Source organism: Tamandua tetradactyla, chromosome 8, assembly GCF_023851605.1.
Source record: "Tamandua tetradactyla isolate mTamTet1 chromosome 8, mTamTet1.pri, whole genome shotgun sequence".
NCBI lineage: Eukaryota > Metazoa > Chordata > Mammalia > Pilosa > Myrmecophagidae > Tamandua > Tamandua tetradactyla.
The window spans coordinates 53,239,274-53,260,373 of record NC_135334.1 but is presented as its reverse complement, the minus strand read 5'-3'; the positions used below and the strand labels follow the sequence as shown (position 1 = coordinate 53,260,373).

Below are 21,100 nucleotides of genomic sequence, written 5' to 3'. Positions count from 1 at the left end.
AGAAAAGCCATGTTCTAATCCTGATCCAGTGTTGTGGAGGCAGCCATTTCTTATAATCCTAATTCAGTATTGTGGGTCATGAATTTTAGATTACCTCCAGGGAGATGTGACACACCCAAATGTGGATGTGACCATTTGATTAGATGGAGATGTGACACCATCCATTCCAGGTGGGTCTTGATTGGTTTACTGGAATCCTTCATAAGAGGAAACATTTTAGGGAGAATTGACACAGATGCTGGCACTTGAAGAATAGAAATAGGGATATTTGGAGATGCTTGGAGCCCAGTAGATGTGGCCATGAGATGGTAAGGAAGCCAGAACCTGGAGAGAGCCAAGGGAAGCCAAGGGATGAAAGCCAGCCTCAGAGAAACAAAATAAGGACCCCGCACAGGAACAGAGGCTGAAAGCAGTGGAGCTCAGGAAAAAGAAATAGCAAATGCCAGCCATGTGACTTCCCATGGGCCTTCCTTGAATTAAGATATCTTTCCCTGGATGCCTTAGTTTGGACTTTTTATAGACTTAGAACTGTAAACTTGCAACTTAATTCCCTTTTAAAAAGTCATTCCATTTCTGATATATTGCATTCCAATAGTATTTAACAAACTAATGCAGAAATAAAACCATATATTTCCACTATAATACATTATATATATAAATGATACACTACTGACTGCCTATAAACCTATAGATATTTTAGTCATTATTTGCATCTCCAGTGCCTTGGGCACCGCCTGCTTGTTTATTCCATAAAAACTCAAAATAGGTTTAATAAATAGAAATTTCAGTAAAATGAAGCATAAAAATATATTTAGGAGACTGACATATATATATATATAATTTTCAGAGAACCTCATCTTTAATTTAAAACATTTTCCATTATTCTCTTAATTGCCAAAACATTTGTAAATCATCATGTGTTATATATTTTAACTCAGCTATCTCCTCTGTGTTTAACAACAGGCAAAGCATGGAAAAAAATGTAATCATCCGACATCTTTTATCAAAAACCTCTGAGAGCTTGGCACGCCCTATGACCCTTCTTCAGGAACTCACATTTACAATTGTGTAATGAGAGGGTAGATCACCTTCACTGAGCTTGTGGAGTTAGGAGGACCTACTAATGTAGCAGAGAGAGAATATTGGCACTTGGGTATTTGGTGAGATCATTGCCAAAAGACCTCATGCTTAAGGAGGAGTGAGTTCTGGAATTTTCATGAATTATGATTTATTCTGAAGTTCTGGATTGGTGCTTTAGAGGAAAATGGCCATGCATGCTAATGAAATAATTTGTGATCTAAATTTCTCTAGATATAAATGGTAATTTGAAGCTGTTAGGCACCCCCCAAAAAGGCCATGTTCTCTTTTTAAAAACATTTTTGTTGACAAATCTTCACACACATACAGTCCATACCTGGTGTACAATCAGTGGCTCACAATATCATTAGATAGTTCTGTACTAAATGAGAGGCAAGGGTAAGGGGTATGGGATGCATGAGTCTTGTCTTTTTTCTTTTTTTTTTTTAATTTCTGGACTGATGCAAATATTCTAAAAATGATCATGGTGATGAAGACCATGTTCTATTAATCCATTCCTGTGGGTGTAGACCTATTGCAGGTGGGATGTTTTGATTAGGCTATTTCAACTGAGAAATTCCCCATGTCATTCAAGGTGAGTCTTAATCCTTTTACTTGAAATTGACCATTTGTTAATCCAGTCCAGTCTGTGTGTCTGGACCAGTTATGGAAGAGATTTTCCTCTAAAGATCTTCTCCCCCTAACTATATTTTCTTTCAATCTTCTAGGGAAGTCCTTTGGCTTTAATTGGTTTTAACTTAATATTTAATAAGTGTCCTGCTTTTTTCCAAAGATCTTGTTATTCTACAAAAATCTAATTTAGATAATAAAAAATGAAAATTAAGATTGAGTGAATTTGATAAATACGTTTAGAAGTGTTGCAAAAATATGATTTTCCTGACATTGGAACCACTGAGAAAATTTGTCTAAATTCTAAGCATATCAATACAATATAACCAAGTGGATTTATTTCTCTATTATGCCAAAGGTTTAATATTAGGTAATCCATAAATAAAATTGCCCATACCTATGAAAAAATTAGCTAGATGACAGATGGATATAATGAAAATGAATACATACTTTATAGACTAAAAAACATCTACAATATAAGTAAATAGACATTTCATTAGTATATTAAAATTCATTTTAAGCGTATATGTCAGTAGAATTTTAAAAGTTGGAAATCCCATAAACCTTAGCTTAAAGAAGCAAAACAAGACCATATCATCACAATTAGCATTGTCTGGATGTACAAACCAACAAATTTAAAAAGACAAAGAAATTAGTGGTATAACAATTGCAAATCATAGCATTATTTCCAGATATTATAATAGCTTACTTAAAATAACACATAAATAATAATTCACTAAATGTCCAGGAATCCAAATGGACAGCTCCACAAAGGAGGTAGAGGTCACAGACTCATGAGGATCCCCCTCAGAAGATAAGGAAAGAAAACTTCTTCAGGAATAGTCCATCTAATTCCATACGTCCTCCACCATCCAGCCACCTCATTGTTTATTCCAAGAGCTTTAATTCATAGCGTGCCTCAGAGGAAATGATTTAAAGGTATGGGGTGCACTTGGGGATACTGGGTCCACTTCAAGTTATTCTCCCAGAAGGGCATTTGCAGGGGCATAGAGGAGAGTCTTCTCCCCTTGACAAAGAAGCTCCAGACCTTTCTGAATGTTCTTTCTCCAAGCCTTCAGGGCAAAGACCCTTCAGACTGAAGTGCACTTGTAGTCTGAGTCAGAGGAGTCCTCTGAGAAAGTTGAGCTCTCAGACTCACTTTCTTCATCTTCATTCCTACCGCTGAAATCTGAGGACTTAATGCTTTCTTCATCTTCCATATTCTCATTCTTAGGAGCTTGAGACCCCTGTGAGGGATGGAATCCACCTGAATAGTCTCTGATGAATGTGTCTCTGGGACCTGCAGTCCCTGCCCCTCTCCATGTCCTTCTGGTAGGCTCTGCATTGATGGGGATCAGAGCTGTCTGTGTGAACTTAGGGCTCAGGCCTCCCATCATGTCCATGTTCTTGAGCTTAACAGAGGTGGATTCTCTATGTGCAGCATATTCCTTAGGAGAAAAACCCTTGAGCTAAGATCCATATCCACTTCGTACTGTTGCTGCAAATTCTCAGCAAATTTCTCATACTGCTTCTTCAGACTCTGTAAGATGTGCTGCCAGTGTCTTGCGATCTCCACCATGCGCTCTCTCTCTCTGACATATGGTGCAAGTCACTACTTGCCCACAAATCCTCATGGAACTTGTGGTATCCATTCATTGGAGGCTTCATGGGCTCTCCATAGAATTCCATCCTATTGGTAAAGTCATCAGGTTCTGGAAGACATCTCATTTCTTTCACATTTTTCTGAGAACACTTTTGGGTTTGGCCTTTGCTTTTGTTAGGGATAACAGCTGTCTTAGAGTTTTGGATTAGAACAGGGTGTTCTTCCCTGAACTAAGAAATTTTTTCTTAAATTCCTGTGTCTCTCTCTGGAAATCTTCAGCATATTTCAGCTTCATCTGTTCTGGGAGCTCCTTGTATTTCTTGGACAAGACCTTGGTCAGCTCCTGCTTTTTCAGCTCAGGGTGCATTTGGGAGAACTCAGAGCACTTCTCTTTGTAGAAGCAGAAATAAGACTCAAGGGTTTCTTGGGAAAATTTGGATGTTTCTTGTGTTTTGTGCTTTTGTGGGATTTTTTGCAAGTTCTTCAGCTTCTAGGTGCGAAAATTCCTTTCGTTAAGGTGCGAAACTTCTTCAAATTATGAGAAAGTTCTAACCACTTGACTTTCCACATTTCTCCAGAAAAATCCCTAAAAGCTACTTTTCCCCAATCCAAATGAGGCTGTGTTGTTTTAAACTTGTGTTTGTCATTGGATGGAAAGTCATTCTTCATGCATTTCAGTAACATCAGAACGTCTTCTTTGGACCAGGGACTTGGCTTTTAGGCAATGCCATTTCTAAGTCTCTGAGACACTTATTTGGTCTAGATGTCCAGACACCTCTGCAGGAAATCAAAATCTTTCACTGAAGACTTGGCAGGGGAGTTATTTCTGGAAATCCTGCAGTATGTGCAATACAATTCTCTGAGGAGAAAGAGAAGGAAAGTTACTCTATTTCTATGGAATGTATAAAAATAAATCAAGCACACTCCTTTTAAATCACTCCCCCTTCTATCATTTACCTTTAACAATTTGAAAGGAAAATTGCCCAACTTCTAAATTAAAATTTATGTTTAGCTTTCATTTGTGCCATCAAAAACTCCCACTCCTTCCCACACTCTGCCCACCGTCCCGTCCCCCATAATTTCATCAGGGCCTATTTTAAATAGTTCTTAACGAGACAAATGAGTGACTTTTCATTCAATATTCTTAGGATACGGTAAAGGCCCCAGGAAAGGTGAGTAAAAATTCAAATGTGAAGAGAAATGGCTAAAAATGGAAAGGCACAGCCCAGATGGCAATGACAGAAGGTGCAGTTGAGGAGCTGGAAATAGGAATGAAACAAACCAAGGAAGCCCTCACCCCACAAAAAAATAAAATCCAAACCAAAAAACGAACACATCTCACCATGAATTTGAACCTGAACTAATGTCTGGTTTATAGATTCTTTAGAAGTTGTGTACCTAGGGAGCTGTACTCTTCTCTCTTCAGATGGCAAAGATTTAATGAGAATTACAGAACATTTACAAGATTTATGTGGTAAACTGCTTCTTATCTTTAAGCCTCAGTAGAAGTTTTACCTCCTTCAGAAAGCCCTACTCAATACTTGCCACCTACAGGAACTGAAGTGGCAGATGGGATTCCTACTATCTCCTCATATCCATTTAACTCCAGTTACAATCTTGTCTTTTCTAATTGAGTATCTCGGGCACATATTTCCTCTAGTTATGCTGCAAATTCTCATGATAATTCCTTTAGTAGTGTTTTTAGGATAATCTTACATTCTAAGACTAAGCTCCACAAATACCACTTTGCAAAAAATTAAATCAAACATTAAGTAAAACCATATTTTGCCTAATTGGGGAGTGAATAAAAGAAATGTAACCTGGCATCCCCAGGAGAAAAAATATGGAAGAATGGAAAGTGAACATCAATATCAGACTTAAGAGTAAAAGGAAAGTTGAACTTCTGATTTGACATCTGAATATTTGAGAATTATGTGATATTCTCAGTAGAGAATAAAAATACAACCTTAACAAATTAGTTTGAAAAATTTACTGGATGAGTGAAGAATTAATAATTATAATAATGCAAGATGAAATTAGTAAGAGCAGATTTAAAGACCGTATTTGAAGTAGAAGAATGAAAAAATGTTACCCAGATATTAGACTCTAGGATGTAGAAAACACTCTTGGGAAAGCTTTTCTATAACACAGAATAAAAAATTGTAGAATGAGAACTTTTCAATCCATTAGGTGTTGTGAAGAAAGATTAAGCATAAAAGCTCTTGAGTTTTTAATTTCAAAAATAAAAAAAAATTATTTTATCAGTATTCTTAGAAGACGAAGAATAAAGACAAGCTAAAAGAAAAGAAAAAGTAATGAAGATAAAAGTAGCACTCACAAGAGAAAGTACAAAAAAAGATACAAGAAATAAATAAATCTATACATTGTGTTTATGGCCACAAGTTACTGTCATGCTTAAGGAAAAAATAAGTTGCTCGTATTAAACTTTAAACTATTTTATAACTCATAATTGTTTAAAATAAAAATATCAGACATACTCTAAGAGTAGTCTAACATTAGAAATGAGATGTATAATATTTAGAATCTGAATCTAAAAAGGATAAATTGATCTCTTTTCAATTATTCTTTAATATATGATGATGTGTGTAGAGCAGTGAAAATGAATATTCACTTGTGTTGTTATGTGGCACTTTTATGAAGCAGGCAGTTTTCCAAATTGTAATGGGATGAATAATGTCTCACAGGAGGAAATGTCTAAGTCTCAGTCACTAATACCTATGAGTATAATCTTATATGGAAATAAGGTCTTTGCAGATGTAATTAAGGATCTCAAGGTGGGATTATCCTGGATTTAGGATGGGCTCTAAATACAGACTGAGGTCCTTGTAAGAGGGAGATTTGAGACACAGAGACATAGGGAAGGTCATGTGAAAACAGGGACAAGGATTGGAGTCTGTTTGCCACAAGTTAAGTAACCCCAATGTTTATAGGCAGAAACCAGAAGCTAGGGGAGAGGCACGGAATGTGTGGCTATTCCCTCAGAGCCTCAGAGGGAACCAATGTTAATCTCGGACTTTAAGCCTCTAGAACTATGAGTGAATAAACTTCTGTTGTTTTAAGCCAATCATGGAAACTTTTTATGTCAGACCTAGAAAAGTAATACACAAATGCTTTACCCTTATCTTATTTTCTTCCTCTTAACTTCATGAGGTTGATTTACCATTATTGTCTTATTATATAAATGAGTAAACTAAGAAAATTAAGAGTTTATACAACTCATGAAAGTTATAGAGATGGTAGAAAATAATTTTTTAAATAACAAGAGTGGACTTCCGGGCCAAGATGGTGGTTTAGCAATGTGTGCGTTTTAGGTCGTCCTCCAGAACAACTACTAAATAGCCAGAAACAGTACAGAACAGCTCCTGGGGCCACATCAGTGACCAAACACACAGCTTACCCCAATCTGGACGAGCTAGACCGGCTGAGAGCCCCCCAGAACCCAGGGAGAATCTGCCAAAGTTAAAGGTACTGCATCATCTTACGCTGGTGGGCCCTGCAGGTAGAAAAGCACCACATACTGGGCAGGATAAGAAAAAACAGAGCCCCGAAATTTCACAGGAAAGTCTGTCAACCTGCTTGACACCCTAAGGGAAAACCAACGCAGGTGACTCTTTCCTCCTGATAAGAGGCCAGTTTGGTCTGGGAAAATCTGGCTGGGGTCTATAATACCTAAGTAGACCCTCCTAAGGGTGGAGGGGGGAAAGGCACCATACAAGCAGGGCAAGAAACAAGAAAACAAGAACTGAAAAATTCTCCTCTGTTAAACAAAACCTAAGCTACAGGTTCAGATAAAGCTGAACTGAATGTCAAAGAACAGATAGACAACAAATTCATCCAGCAAGAAAACCCTAGGTAAAAGAAGTGAAAGCAATCTCCAGAATAAACTAATTAAGGAAATTAAATGCCTAGATGCCAGCAAAAAATAACAAATCACACTAGGAAAATTGAAGATATGGCCCAGTCAAAGGAACAAACCAACAATTCAAACGAGATACAGGAGCTGAAACAATTAATTCAGAATATATGAACAGACAGGGAAACCTCATCAAAAAACAAATCAATGCCCAATAAGACTATGCATAGATTTCTCAATGGAAACCATGGAAGCAAGAAGACAGTGGGATGATATATTTAAATTATTAAAAGAGAAAAACTGCTAACCAGGAATTCTATATCCAGCAAAATTGTCCTTCAAAAATGAGGGAGAAATTAAAACATTTTCAGACAAAAAATGACTGAGAGAATTTGTGACCAAGAGACCAGCTCTGCAAGAAATACTAAAGAGTGCACTAGAGACCAATATGAAGGCAGAAGACAGGGGTGTGGAGAAGAGTGTAGAAAGGAAGACTATGAATAAAGGTAAAAAGAAGGAAAATTAGAAGGACATATAAAAGCCAAAAGGCAAAATGGTAGAGGAGGGTACTGCCTGGGCAGTAATAACACTGAATGTTGATGGATTAAGCTTCCCAATCAGGGGACATGGATTGGCAGAATGGATTAGGGAACAGGACCTATCTATATGCTGTCTCTACTCAAAGGACGTGAGGGAAAGGACACAAGCAGACATTTGCACACCAATGTTTATAGCAGCATTATTTACAATTACCAAGAGATGAAAACAGACAAAATGTCCATCAACAGACAGGTGATTAAACAAACTGTGATATATACATATGATGGAATATTATGCAGCTGTAAGACAGAATAAAGTTATGAAGTATATAACAACACGGATGGACCTTAAGGACATTATGCTGAGTGAGATGAGCCAGAAACAAAAAGACAAATACTATATGGTCTCACTGATATGAACTATTAGTGAATAAACTTGGAGAATTTCGTTGGTAACAAAGACCATCAGGAGATGGAATAGGGTAAGATATTGGGTAATTGGAGTTGAAGGGATAAAGATTGTGCAACAGGACTGAATGCAAAAACTCAGAAATGGACAGCACAATACTACCTAACTATAATACAATTGTTAAAACATTGAATGAGGCTGAATGTGAGAATGATAGAGGGAGGAGGCCTGGGGGCATGGATGGGGTCGGAAAGAAAGATAGATGAGAAAGATTGAGATGGTGTAATCTGGGATTGCCTAGAGTGTACAATGACAGTGACTAAATGTACAAATTTAGAAAGTGTTTTTGCATGAGGAGGATTGGGGGAGTGTTGTTACTGCAGGGTGCTGAAAATAGATGGTAATTAATATTTTAAAATTTCAACTTGTGTGTGGGACTAAAGCAAAAAATGTTTGCTTGGTACAAAATTTATATTTTGACTAGTGCATTTCCTAATATAACTTATGTAGTTAGTTGGTTGAACAACATGAGTACATGGAATCTTGGGTAGGACATGAGATTTTGTTGGTTTGTCCGGAGTGATGCCCCGATGAATCCCAGAGTGATTTGATGAGTGAGAAGAAAAGTATTTGCAAAGTCCCTTTTGTGGGAATGGTGAGAACAGGGGAAAATTCAACCTCCCCAAGTTGAATTCTTGATATTCTCACAAGCAGTGTGGACAACCAAAGCTATAGGCTGAGCCCCCAGTCTTGGGGTTTGCTCATATGAAACTTAACCCCACAAAGCATGGGTCGAGCCTACTTGGAATTGAGCCTGGGAGTCATGCCCAGGAGGGCCTCTTCTGTTGCTCAGATGTGGCCTCTCTCTCCACCCAACACAACAAGCAAACTCACCACCCTCCCCCTGTCTACGTGGGACATGACTCCCAGGGGTGTGGACCTTCCTGGCAACGTGGGACAGAAATCCTAGAATGAGCTGAAACCCACATCAAGGGATTGAGAAAACCCTCTCGACCAATAGGGGGAAGAGTGAAATGAGACAAAATGTCAATGGCTGAGAGATTCCAAACAGAGTAGAGAGGTTATCCTGGAAGTTATTCTTGCGCATTAAGTAGATATCACCTTGTTATCCAGGAGGAAATGGAGAGGCTGGAGGGAATTGTCTGAAAATGTAGAGTTGTGTTCCAGTAGCCATGTTTCTTGATGATGATTGTATAATGATATAGCTTTCACAATGTGACTGTGTGATTGTGAAAACCTTGTGTCTGATGCTCCTTTTCTCTACCTTGTCAACAGATGAGTAGAACATATGGAATAAAAATAAATAATAGGGAGAACAAATGTTAAAATAAATTTAGTTTGAAATGCTAGTGATCAATGAAAGGGAGGGATAAGGGGTATTGTATGTATAATTTTTTTTCTGTTTTCATTTTATTTCTCTGTTGTCTTTTTATTTCTTTTTCTGAATTGATGCAAATGTTCTAAGAAATTATCATGATGATGAATATGCAACTATTGGATGATATTGTGGATTACTGATTATATATGTAGAATGGAATGATCACATATTAAGAATGTTTGTGTTTCTTTCCTGTAATTTTTTAATCTAAAAATTAATTTAAAATTTTTTAAAAATGCCACTAGCCTTGAGTGCTCAAAACACTGTGATTTAAATAAAGTCACATTACAATAAACTTGGAAAAAAAGAATTAAATGGGAGGAAACTGGAGGCCTAAATGAACATGAGAATGCATGCTAGCTGGGCAAATCAGTTGGCAATTCACAAAAACAAGATTTATAAATAGTCTGCTCAATCTAGCTCTGGACCTAATTCATCTCGCAATACCAGCACCCCCAAACTGGAATACGTGCATACCCTACACTGTGAGAAGCTGGGTCAAAACTTTAGGGATCACCTAGAGCTCGAACTGAGACTCCATAAAGGTTTCATGCACTAGGTTTGCCTTCCTGGAACATATACTCCCCAGAGGATTCCTAGGTTACATAAATCCTGAAACCCAGAGAGACCAGCCTTTCCAAGGTTATCAATTAATCCCATTCCCTGATTTTCCAGTGTGAATACCCTTCTCAACATGAAAAAGTCAGAACAGGCACTCCCCAAAGATCCTTATAGACTGGGAGAAGGTTAAAAGGAGAAGGAGGAGGTATGACAGATAAAATGAAATTTGACAAATGAGTATGGCTGCTGAGTCACTATGTTAATATTCCTTATAGCTTCCCATGTTTTAGAGCAGCTAGAAGGAAAAATATTAGACAATGGAATGGTAGCCCATTACAAACTCTGGGATCTGTTCTCTAACTATTTTATTGAAGTGTGCATTGTTACTTTTTCTTTCTTTGCTTTGTATATATGTTATATTATACAATAAAAAACAAAATGAGCAAAAAAAAAGTACACTTTTTTTCTTTCACCTAACAATACTCAACTGTCCTGCATATAATTGGAAACACAGTAACTCTCTCCAGAATAGGGTGCAAGTCCTTGGGTAATATTCATCCTTCAACTTGATATCTTACAACTTAAATAGTATAACAGAAACAAAACAGCATCATAGTCCTCGTTTCTGTAATTGATCACATGATCGTAGTTCATATTTATCACTACCTTCTTCTACTACCCATTCCATGTTCCCTTTCCCCTCAGCAAGCACTTCAGCTGGTCATGGTTCTTTGTCTGGCAGGGTGACCCAAACCTTTATTCCTGAAGTTTCAGACCCACTGGTAGTCCTTCCTGGATTGGGTTGTTGCAGTTTTCCATTGACTTTAATTTTAATCACAGGGCATGGTAGTTACTAAAAGATGCCTTAGGGGATCTCCATATTCCAAGAAGACTTTTCTTTATCTCCATTGTATAGTTGCAGTCCTATTTCCCCCTGATAGTCTGGGTCATTATTTCCCCAGACAATAATACAATCCTCTTCTTGGCTTGTAGATCCAGGAGCATGAGTAGCCAAAAATGCCCAAGTGGCAGTCTTAGATTCCTGTTCGGTGGAATCATTGTTGTTTCTCCTGGTGGAAGCACTCCCCATTTTGGAACTAAAACCTGTAAACCAGCAGATCTCAGGGTCACAGGGACAGGAAGCAAAAATTGTCCTAGTGGATCTCTAGGGGCAATAGTGAGTGGTACCTCTCCCATTTCCACCCCTTGGTTCCTGAACTTATGGATCCTGTCTATGGGAGAAGCAACACCATACAGCAGACGCTGATTCAGAGCATACACAGCTTCCTGGAGAATATTACCCCCACCTTTCAAGGTATTGCCACCTAGTTGGCACCGTAATTGAGTTTTCAAAAGGCCATTTCACTGTTCTATCAATCTAGCTGCTTCTGGATGATGGGGAACATGGTAAGACCAGAGAATTCCATGAGCATGTGCCCATTCCAGCACTTCATTTGCTGTGAAGTGTATTCCTTGATCAGAAGCAATGCTGTGTGGAATACCATGACAAAGGATGAGTCATTCTGTAAGCCCATGGATGGTAGTTTTGGCAGAAGCATTGCATGCAGGGAAAGCAAACCCATATCCAGAGTATGTGTCTATTCCAGTTAGAACAAATCGCTGCCCCTTCCATGAAGGGAGTGGCCCAATGTAATCAACCTGCCACCATGTAGCTGGCTGGTCACCTCAGGGAATGGTGCCATATCGGGGGTTGAGTATAGGTCTCTGCTGCTGGCAGATTGGGGACTCAGCAGTGGCTGTAGCCAAGTCAGCCTTGGTCAGTGGAAGTCGTTGTTGCTGAGCCCATGCATAACCTCCATCCCTACTACCATGACCACTTTGCTCATGAGCCCATTGGGCAATGACAGGAGTTGCCAGAGACAGAGGCTGGCTGGTATCCACAGAACGGGTCATCTTATCCACTTGATTATTAAAACTTTCCTCTGCTGAAGTCACCCTCCAGTGTGCATTCGCATGGGACACAAATATCTTCATGTTTTTAGCCCACTCAGAAAGGTCTATCCACATACTTCTTCCCCAGACCTCTTTGTCACCAATTTTCCAATTATGGTCTTTCCAAGTCCCTGACCATCCAGCCAAACCATTAGCAACAGCCCATGAGTCAGTATACAAACGCACCTATGTCCAGTTTTCCTTCCAAGCAAAATGAACAACCAGGTGCACTGCCCGAAGTTCCACCCACTGGGAGGATTTCCCCTCACCACTGTCCTTCAAGGGCACCCCAGAAAGGGGTTGTAGTGGTGCAGCTGTCCACTTTCAGATGGTACCTGCATATCGTGCTAAACCATCTGTAAATCAGGCCCAAGTTTTCTCTTCCTTAGTCAATTCACTGGAAGGAACTCCCCTAGAGGCCATAGCTCTGGTCTGGGAAAAAGAGGATAATGTGGCAGGAGTGGAGACCATGGGCATTTGGGTCACTGCTTCATGTAACTTATTTGTGCCTTCAGGACCTGTTCTGGCCCTATCTCGTATATACCATTTCCATTTTACAATAGAGCACTGCTGCACACACCCAACTTGATGGCTTGGTGGGTCAGACAACACACAGCTCATGACAGGCAATGCAGGTTTCGTGGTAACTTGGTGGCCCATGATTAAGCATTCTATCTTTACTAAGGCCCAGCAGCAGGCGAAAAGCTGTTTCTCAAAGGAGAGTAGTTGCCTGCAGCAGATAGTAAAGCTTTGCTCCAAAATCCTAAGGGTCTGTGTTGTGATTCTCCTATAGGGGCCTGCCAAAGGCTCCAGACAGCATCTCCATTTACCACTGACACTTCCAGTACCGTTGGATCTGCCGGATCATATGGCCCAAGTGGCAGAGCAGCTTGTACAGCAGCCTGGACCTGACACAGAGCGTCCTCTTGTTCAGGTCCCCACTCAAAATTAGCAGCTTTTTGGTCACTCGATAAATGGGCCAGAATAGCACACCCAAATGAGGAATATGTTGTCACCAAAATCCAAAGAGACTGGGATCCAACTAGGGGTTGTGCCCCTTTTTTGGTCATAGGAGGGGCCAGATGAAGCAACTTATCCTTCACCTTAGAAGGGATATCTCGACATGCCCCCCACCACTGGACACCTAGAAATTTCACTGAGGTGGAAGGTCCCTGAATTTTTATTGGATTTATCTCTCATCCTCTGTCACACAAATGCCTTACCAGTAAGTCTAGGGTAGTTACTATTTCTTGCTTACTAGGTCCAATCAACATGATATCATCAATATAATGGACCAGTGTGATGTCTTGTGGGAGGGAGAAATGATCAAGTTCCCTGCGGACAAGATTATGACATAGGACTGGAGGGTTATATACCCCTGAGGTAGGACAGTGAAAGTATATTGCTGACCTTGCCAGCTGAAAGCAAACTGTTTCTGGTTGTCTTTACTAATAGCTATTGAGAATAAAGCATTTGCCAGGTCAATAGCTGCATACCAGGTACCAGAAGATGTATTGATTTGCTCAAGCAATGATACCACATCTGGAACACCAGCTGCAACTGGAGTTACCACCTGGGTGAGCTTATGATAATCCACTGTCATCCTCCAAGACCCATCTGTTTTCTGCACAGGCCAAATAGGAGAGTTGAATGGGGATGTGGTGGGTATCACCACCCCTGCATCCTTCAAGCCCTTAAGGGTGGCAGTAATCTCTGCAATCCCTCCAGGAATCTGGTATTGCTTCTGATTTACTATTTTGCTTGGTGGGGGCAGGTCTAGTGGCTTCCACTTGGCCTTTCCCACCATAATAGCCCTCACTATTAGTTAGAGAGCCAATGTAGGGATTCTGCCAGTTGCTCAGTTTGTCTATACCAAGTATACATTCTGGAACTGGGGAAATAACTACAGAATGAGTCTGGGGGCCCACTGGACCCACTGTGAGATGGACCTGAGCTAAAACTCCATTGATCACCTGGCCTCCATAAGCCCTCACTCTGACTGGTGGACCAGAGTGACGTTTTGGGTCCCATGGAATAAATGTCACTTCTGAACCAGTGTCTAATAATCCCCAAAATATCTGATCATTTCCTTTTCCTCAACACACAGTTACCTTGGTAAAAGGTCATCAGTCTCCTTGGGGAAGGCTTAGAGGAAGATTAACAGTATAGATCTGTGGCAATGTAATAGGGTTCTCCCCCAAAGGGATCTTGCCTCCCCTTCATTCAAGGGGCTCTGGGTTTGTAAACTGCTTCAAGTCTGGAAATTGATTAAGGGGCCATGACTCTGTGTTTTTGTAATTCAGGTTAGACTTTTGTTCACCTGACCTAGAACTCTTTCATTTATACAGCTTGAACAAGAATTTAGTAGACTGCCCTTCTATTGTATTTCTAGGTACCCCATGATTTACTAGCCATTGTCACAAATCTCTGCAAGTCATATAATTTTGACGCCTGTTTTGAATTTGCTGTTGTTCTAGTTTGCTAGCTGCCAGAATGCAATATACCAGAAATGGAATGGCTTTTAAAAGGGGGAATTTAAAAGTTGGTAGTTTATAGTTCCAAGGCCGAGAAAATGTCCCAATTAAAACAAGTCTATAGAAATGTCCAATCTAAGGCATCCATCCAGGGAAAGATACCTTGGTTCAAGTAGGCCGATAAAGCTCAGGGTTTCTCTCTCAAGTGAGAAGGCACATGGCAAACACAGTCAGGGCTTCTCTCTTAACTGGAAGGGCACATGGTGAGCACAGCATCATCTGCTAGCTTTCTCTCCTGGCTTCCAGTTTCATGAAGCTCCCCAGGAGGCATTTTTCTCCTTCATCTTCAAAAGGTTGCTGGCTCGTGGACTCTCTCCTTCGTGGTGCTGCAGCATTCTGTGCTCTCTCTGAATCTCCTTATTCTCCAAAATTTTCCTCTTTTATGGGCCTCCAGAAACTTATCAAGACCCACCCAAATGGGTGGAGACATGTCATCACCTAATCCAGTTTAACAACCACTCTTGACTAAATCACATCATCCAGGGAGAGGATCTGATTATAGTTTCAAACATACAGTCTTGAAGAGGGATTATTCTGCCATTATGAAATGGGATTTTGATTAAAATATGGCCTTTCTAGGGGACATACATCATTTCAAACCAGCACATTCCACCTTCTGGACCCTAAAAAAGACATGTTTTTCCCATATACAAAATACATTCATCCATCATAATATCAGAAAATTTTAAAGCATTTCAGTAACAATCAAATGTAATACAAGATTAAAACCAGTACAAAGTCTCCTCAAGTTAGGTACAAGCATGGTCTGTGCTCAGGCAAATTTTCTTCTGTTTCTGAACCTTTAAAAACTCATAACAAGTTATTTGCTGCCAATATACAAAAAAGGAACAGTCATGGGATACATATACGCATTTCCATAGGGAGGAAAGAACACAGGGGTCACAGGACCCAAGCAGTTTTGAAAACCTGCAGGGTAAAGTCCATTAGATTTCAAAGTCTGAGATCATTCATCTTCAGGGCTTCTGAAAGCGGCAGTCCCACCCTCCCCAAGGGCCTAGGCAGAGGCCTGCCTCTCTCTGGATGCAATCTTGGAGAATATTGGGGAGACCACCTTTTTCTCAGCTCCACCCTCTCCAAACATTGGGGCTGCACCTGGGTTCTCTGCTATCCTGGGGCACACGCTCAACCCCTCAATGTGGTGGCAGCCAGGCTCTCCCTAAACCCCAAGTAATGTGCTTCATCCTCTCCAAGACCTGAGGCGGCATGACTCTTCCACTGCAAAGAGGTGGAAGGCCCATTCTGTGCCTTCAGGGCAAGCTCACCTTCTTCATGGGCTTGGGTGGGTCCACTCTCCTGGCCCAAGGCTTCTTGACTTCAGACCTCAGCCTCCATGGTTTTGCCTCTGAAGTTATTTTTCCTCCAATGTGTCCCTTCTCTGAACCCGTCAGTACAGACTGGCAGCAGCTCTGCTTATACAGGTCCCACAGCACTCGTTGGCTTTCTGTGCAATAGCCTTAGATCATGCCCATCAGACATAAGGAGTTTCCACAAATCCTTCCTGGATAACTCCATGCCCAATCCTGGCTTTCTCTGAAATGGCTGACTTGTTCCACATCTGGTCGAATTCTCACAAGTAGCACTATTCTCTGGGGCCTCCCTTCCTGGAAGACCAGAATTTTCTATGACATCAATTTCTGATTTCTTTATACCCAAGAGTTCAGTTCTCAGCTTATTTCTTTCCTGTCTCATTTCACTATAAGCTACAAGGAGAAACCAGACTGCACTTTCCATATTTAATTTGAAGATCTCTTCTGCTAATATCCAAGTTCATGGCTTTTAAAATCTGCCTTCCAGTCAAAGCCACTAGTCAATTTTGCCAGGTTATCTGCTATTTTAAAACAAGAACCGCCTTTCTTCCAGTTTGCAAAAACAAATGCCTCATTTCTGTCTAAGGCCTCATCACAGGTATCTTTAGAGTCCACAGTTCTACCAACAGTCTCGTCAAAGCATTCTAGGCCTTCTCTCTGAAGCTTCTCACAACTCCTCTAGATTCTTCCCTTTATCCATTAAAAAGCCATTCCAACATGTTTGGTATTTGCAAACCATAGCAGCACCCCACTCTCCGGTCTAGTGCAAGAATTTAGTAGACTGCCCTTCTATCGTATTTCTATATACCCCTTGATTTACTAGCCAATGCCACAAATCTCTGAGAGTCATATAATTTTGACGCCTGCTTTGAGTTTGATGTTTATTACAATAGTCACATCTACCCTATCTTTGACAATTAAGTGCTGCCACCTGGCTTCTGCCAACTCAGGATCCTGTCATCCCCATTGTGTTTAAGGATTCCAGCTCAGTGACAGCAGTTCCTACAGTAATATCTGACCTACAGAGAAGTGCAATCACCGAGCTCTTCAGAGATGATGGTGCTAGTCTCACAAATTTATTTCTCACTGTTCTGGTAAAAGGTACATTCTCCGGACATTCCTGGGGTGTAAGAGCAGGCTTTGCATGATAAATCCACTCGAACATTCCGCTCCCTCTAAGCCTCTGGATCCCCTCTACATTATACCAGAGCAGTTCTGGCATTTCAACCTCAGGTAATGTCAGCCACCTTTTGATCCATGTTTCAACCAACCATCGAAACAAACTCTTAATACCCTTTCTAATCCCTTTAGCTATAACATTGAATGCAGAGTCTCTGCTTAGTGGGCCCTTATCAATAAATTCAGCCTGATCCAGCCTTATATTCCTCCCACCATTATCCCACACCCTTAAAATCCATTGCCACACATATTCCCCTGATTTCTGTCTATATAAATTGGAAAACTCACACAGTTCTTTTGGAGTATAACATGTGATACTTTGTACCTCACCTTTAGGGGCCTGTTGGGACTTTAGTCTAGTTATAGGTCTGGAAGAAATGAGAGGTGGTGGGGGTAGGTCATGAAAAGAATTAGAAATATCTTCCAAGCCATTTGCTTCAGGGTCTTCATTTGCAATTTCAGCTGGTGAGACAGGATTAATCACTCTAGGGCTAATCCCTTCAGGAGGAAGTTGGGTGGCCAACTCCTTAAGGCAGGCTGGAGGTGAGGCAGTTATGTCCTCAGGGCAAACTATTACAGGGTTATCTAGAGAAGACTCAGCATGACCTAGGGTTTCAACCTCACCCCCGACATCATTATCAATCCATATGTCACCATCCCATTTTTCAGGGTCCCACTCCTTTCCAATCAATGCCCTCACTTTAATGGCAGACACCATGCAAGACTGAGATTTCAGTTTACATTGTAAAGTTTCTACCCTAACAATAAGATTCTGAGTCTGATTTTCAGAGATCTCAAGTCTACGGCTATAGGAAATAAGATTTTCCTTCAGGATACTCATAGAAATGTCTACATCTGTCAGATGGCCCTTAAGCTTATCATTTGAAGCCTTAAACCCATCCCTTTCACTCCTTAATGCAGCCAGTGTATCTAACAACAACCAGCCAACATCTCTATACCTCTTATTTCCACAAAATTCTGTAAAGGTGTCAAAAACATATTTATGTATAAATCCATATAGTAAGTGCTCAATAAATGTGGGTTTTTATTACTAGTATTGATAAATGAAGGAAATTTATTGTCAGGATGAACTTGGACTTCACAGTCACACTACTAACCCTTATTCTCAGGTCTGTCAGACAGCCTTAGGTTCTCTTTTCCTATCAGACAGCCTTAGGTTCTCTTTTTCTGGTGCAAGCAAACACACTAATTCAATCAACAAACATTTATTAATTTCTACAATATGTCAGGCACTATATCTGATGATGTGAATACAAGGTAAATATACAGTTAAATGTGGGAGAACAATTAAAACAAAAATCAGTGGAATATTGTATAAGATGAAATGGGAACAGATAGTAGGAATACTTGCCTGCATTTGGTTCTGTCCTCCCACTCCATCCCCTCAGGACCTGAGTGATAAATAAAAATATCACTTAAATAGCTGCCTGGTTATCAAATAATAATAATAATGTGTGGTCACACAGAGTCTCTATGCTAACAGAATCTCTCTAAGCTCCCTGCCTCTCAATCTACAGATATACTTTTCTGGAGATGATTAAAACTGATTAACTTTAAATTGCTTGTGTGATTTAATCAGTTTGTTTATTTTTAAATCAGCCTCTAAATCCTGACATGTTAGGGAGTTGAGTGTACGGTCTTAACATTAATAGCAAAATTCTTCCTTTCAGGAAACAAAAAGTAAAAATTGCTTATTTTTTTGTAGATCAAGAAAACAACATTGCACAGAATCAGTTCAGATTATCAAGAGACCTTCGTATTTTAAAATTGTGAAAATTCAAGCTACAGCAATAATCAGCAACAATAAGTTAATTATTCTTAAAAGAAGTAAATCAGACTTTCCCCTTTCCACTAGAGGGAATTCAGAGATGCACTGATAGAATCAAAAAGATTGATCCTTATTTTTATATTTCATTTACATATTTTTATATTTCATCATAGCCACCAATGCCACCTCTTAGAAGAGGTGGATCCATTTGGATCACTTTTCAAATTGAATCTGCAAACTATAGGTTTTAAAGGGATAAAGAAATGACCTTTACAACATGGGGTTTCCAATTAATTCAACACATTTATTTTTTATTCAAACGTGCATAAATAATATTAGGTGAATACATTATATTAAACACATTTTACAGGTTTTATAGATTTCATATTGCATAATAACTGGGAAATCTCTTTTAATATGTAAATAACCTAGGAATACATAATATAATAGAATAAGTAATATTTAAATAGCAATATAATACACACCATTATATTACGAATGCTCTAGTTACTTTTTTTTTTGTTAAGAGTTTAAAAATGTACATTTAAAGGTAATACTTAGCTCCCTCTGAAAAGGAGTTAGTTAAGATTATGGATTGGGAGAAAAAAATCACCTGGACACAATGAACAGTTTAGGAAGGTAACACAGGAAAAGCCGCTGCACCCCGGACCCCTTCCTCTCCACACGGCCGGCGCAGACACGTCGTTTATTTTACAATCCCAAATACACACTTACAGATATTGAGGATTATTCGTACACCCCAGTCATAGGGTCTTTGAGGTCAAAAACAAAAAATAAGTCAGGTCATCATCCTTGACATTGTTGATCAGAGATGTCGGACAAGCTCTAAGTCTTGTGCTGGAGACTCGTGATCTTCTCCGACCTGCACCTTGATGAAAATGTTTGTCCCCGAGACCACCTGGCATTTGAACTCTACCCCGTTGAGACCAGGAAATTTCTCACTTTCTTTCTCCTCAAGCTGGGTCTTTACCTGGTCGGTGATCTGCAGCTTCTTGGGGGCGGCAGGCTGCGAGGCCAGGGCGTCCGGCACATCTTCTTGGCCCAGGAGGATGCAGAGCGAGGGACTGGGCTCTAGTTACACTTGAAGTATGAGAGTTCCATGATTGCGTGGAGAAGTCCCAAGTGGGCTGAAGGCAAAGCCAAAGAATTTTTAAAATGACACATAGGCAAATAGGATTTTACTCTAAGTTTCACACTCCCCCAGAGTCTCCTGGAATTAATTCTGGAATATCTGTCTAATTCAGAAAAGGAAACAAGTCTTTCTAGGGACGCAGCAGTAAACCTCAGCTCTCCAAAGCCCAGGCAGCTGAAAATTTAGTCAGTTTTTTTCCAGAGTAGAATTCTTCTCCGGACAAGTGTGCTTTATGAAAATCAGACTCACCAACGACCACATCCATTTCTTGAGATTGCCTGTCTTCAGAAAGAGTCGGAAATGGCTGATTAGATTACACTCAGAAAGGTATAAAATGGTTGAATAGATTTACATGATACATAAAGTAATATTAGATGCCTGCAGCCTGGCAGATCATAGATTTCAGGTTGGGGATTTAGGAAGCAAGAAAGTTGTCCCATTGCAATTGTTCAAAAATAAATTTTAACTGAAGTGATGACCATATTAAAATTCTTATTCTACAATAATTACTTCAAAGTTTTTATTTTTTTCTTACTCTACTTTTTAAATTTATACTTGTTAATTAAATCTTCAGCTACTTTTTACCTGAGTATATCCAACAGTAAATTATCAAGAGAAACAATCAATATTTTTGTATTGTGGAAACTCTCTTATAAAGAAGTACACCTAGGATATGACTTGGTTTGTTGTTTGTTTGTTTGTTTGTTTGTTTTTTAACTTGGGCAGGCATCGGGAAACGAAATGTAGGATTTCTTGCTAAATTTAAAAATTAGCTTAAATGTTTGGTTACTTTTCTGAATAAAAAAAATCTACTATTGATACGTCAGCAGATGCACAAGGAAATGCACTATCACAAAAATGGAATGCAATGATCACTAAGGTGAAGATTTACAATTGATTTCTAAAGAACTTAGCAATATTTGCATTTTAGGAAAAACTTCTCATACAATTAAGAAGTTAATCTGATATTAACATGTGGGAAGATCACAAATTCTTAGGCATTGGTAGCAGAGAGATCTGAGGAATTGGAAAACTAGAAAGGACAGAAACCACTGAATTTTTTGTGACCTGC

The 21,100-nt window shown here is 39.6% G+C and overlaps 1 protein-coding gene and 1 pseudogene across 1 annotated transcript in view; both read right to left on the bottom strand.

The window, feature by feature from the left end:
- LOC143644381 (tripartite motif-containing protein 43-like) overlaps positions 1–21,100 on the bottom strand; it is a 273,323-nt gene that overhangs the window by 240,187 nt on the left and 12,036 nt on the right. The gene's annotated exons all lie outside the window — the stretch shown is intronic.
- Positions 2,403–4,041, bottom strand: LOC143643395 (upstream-binding factor 1-like protein 1; annotated as a pseudogene).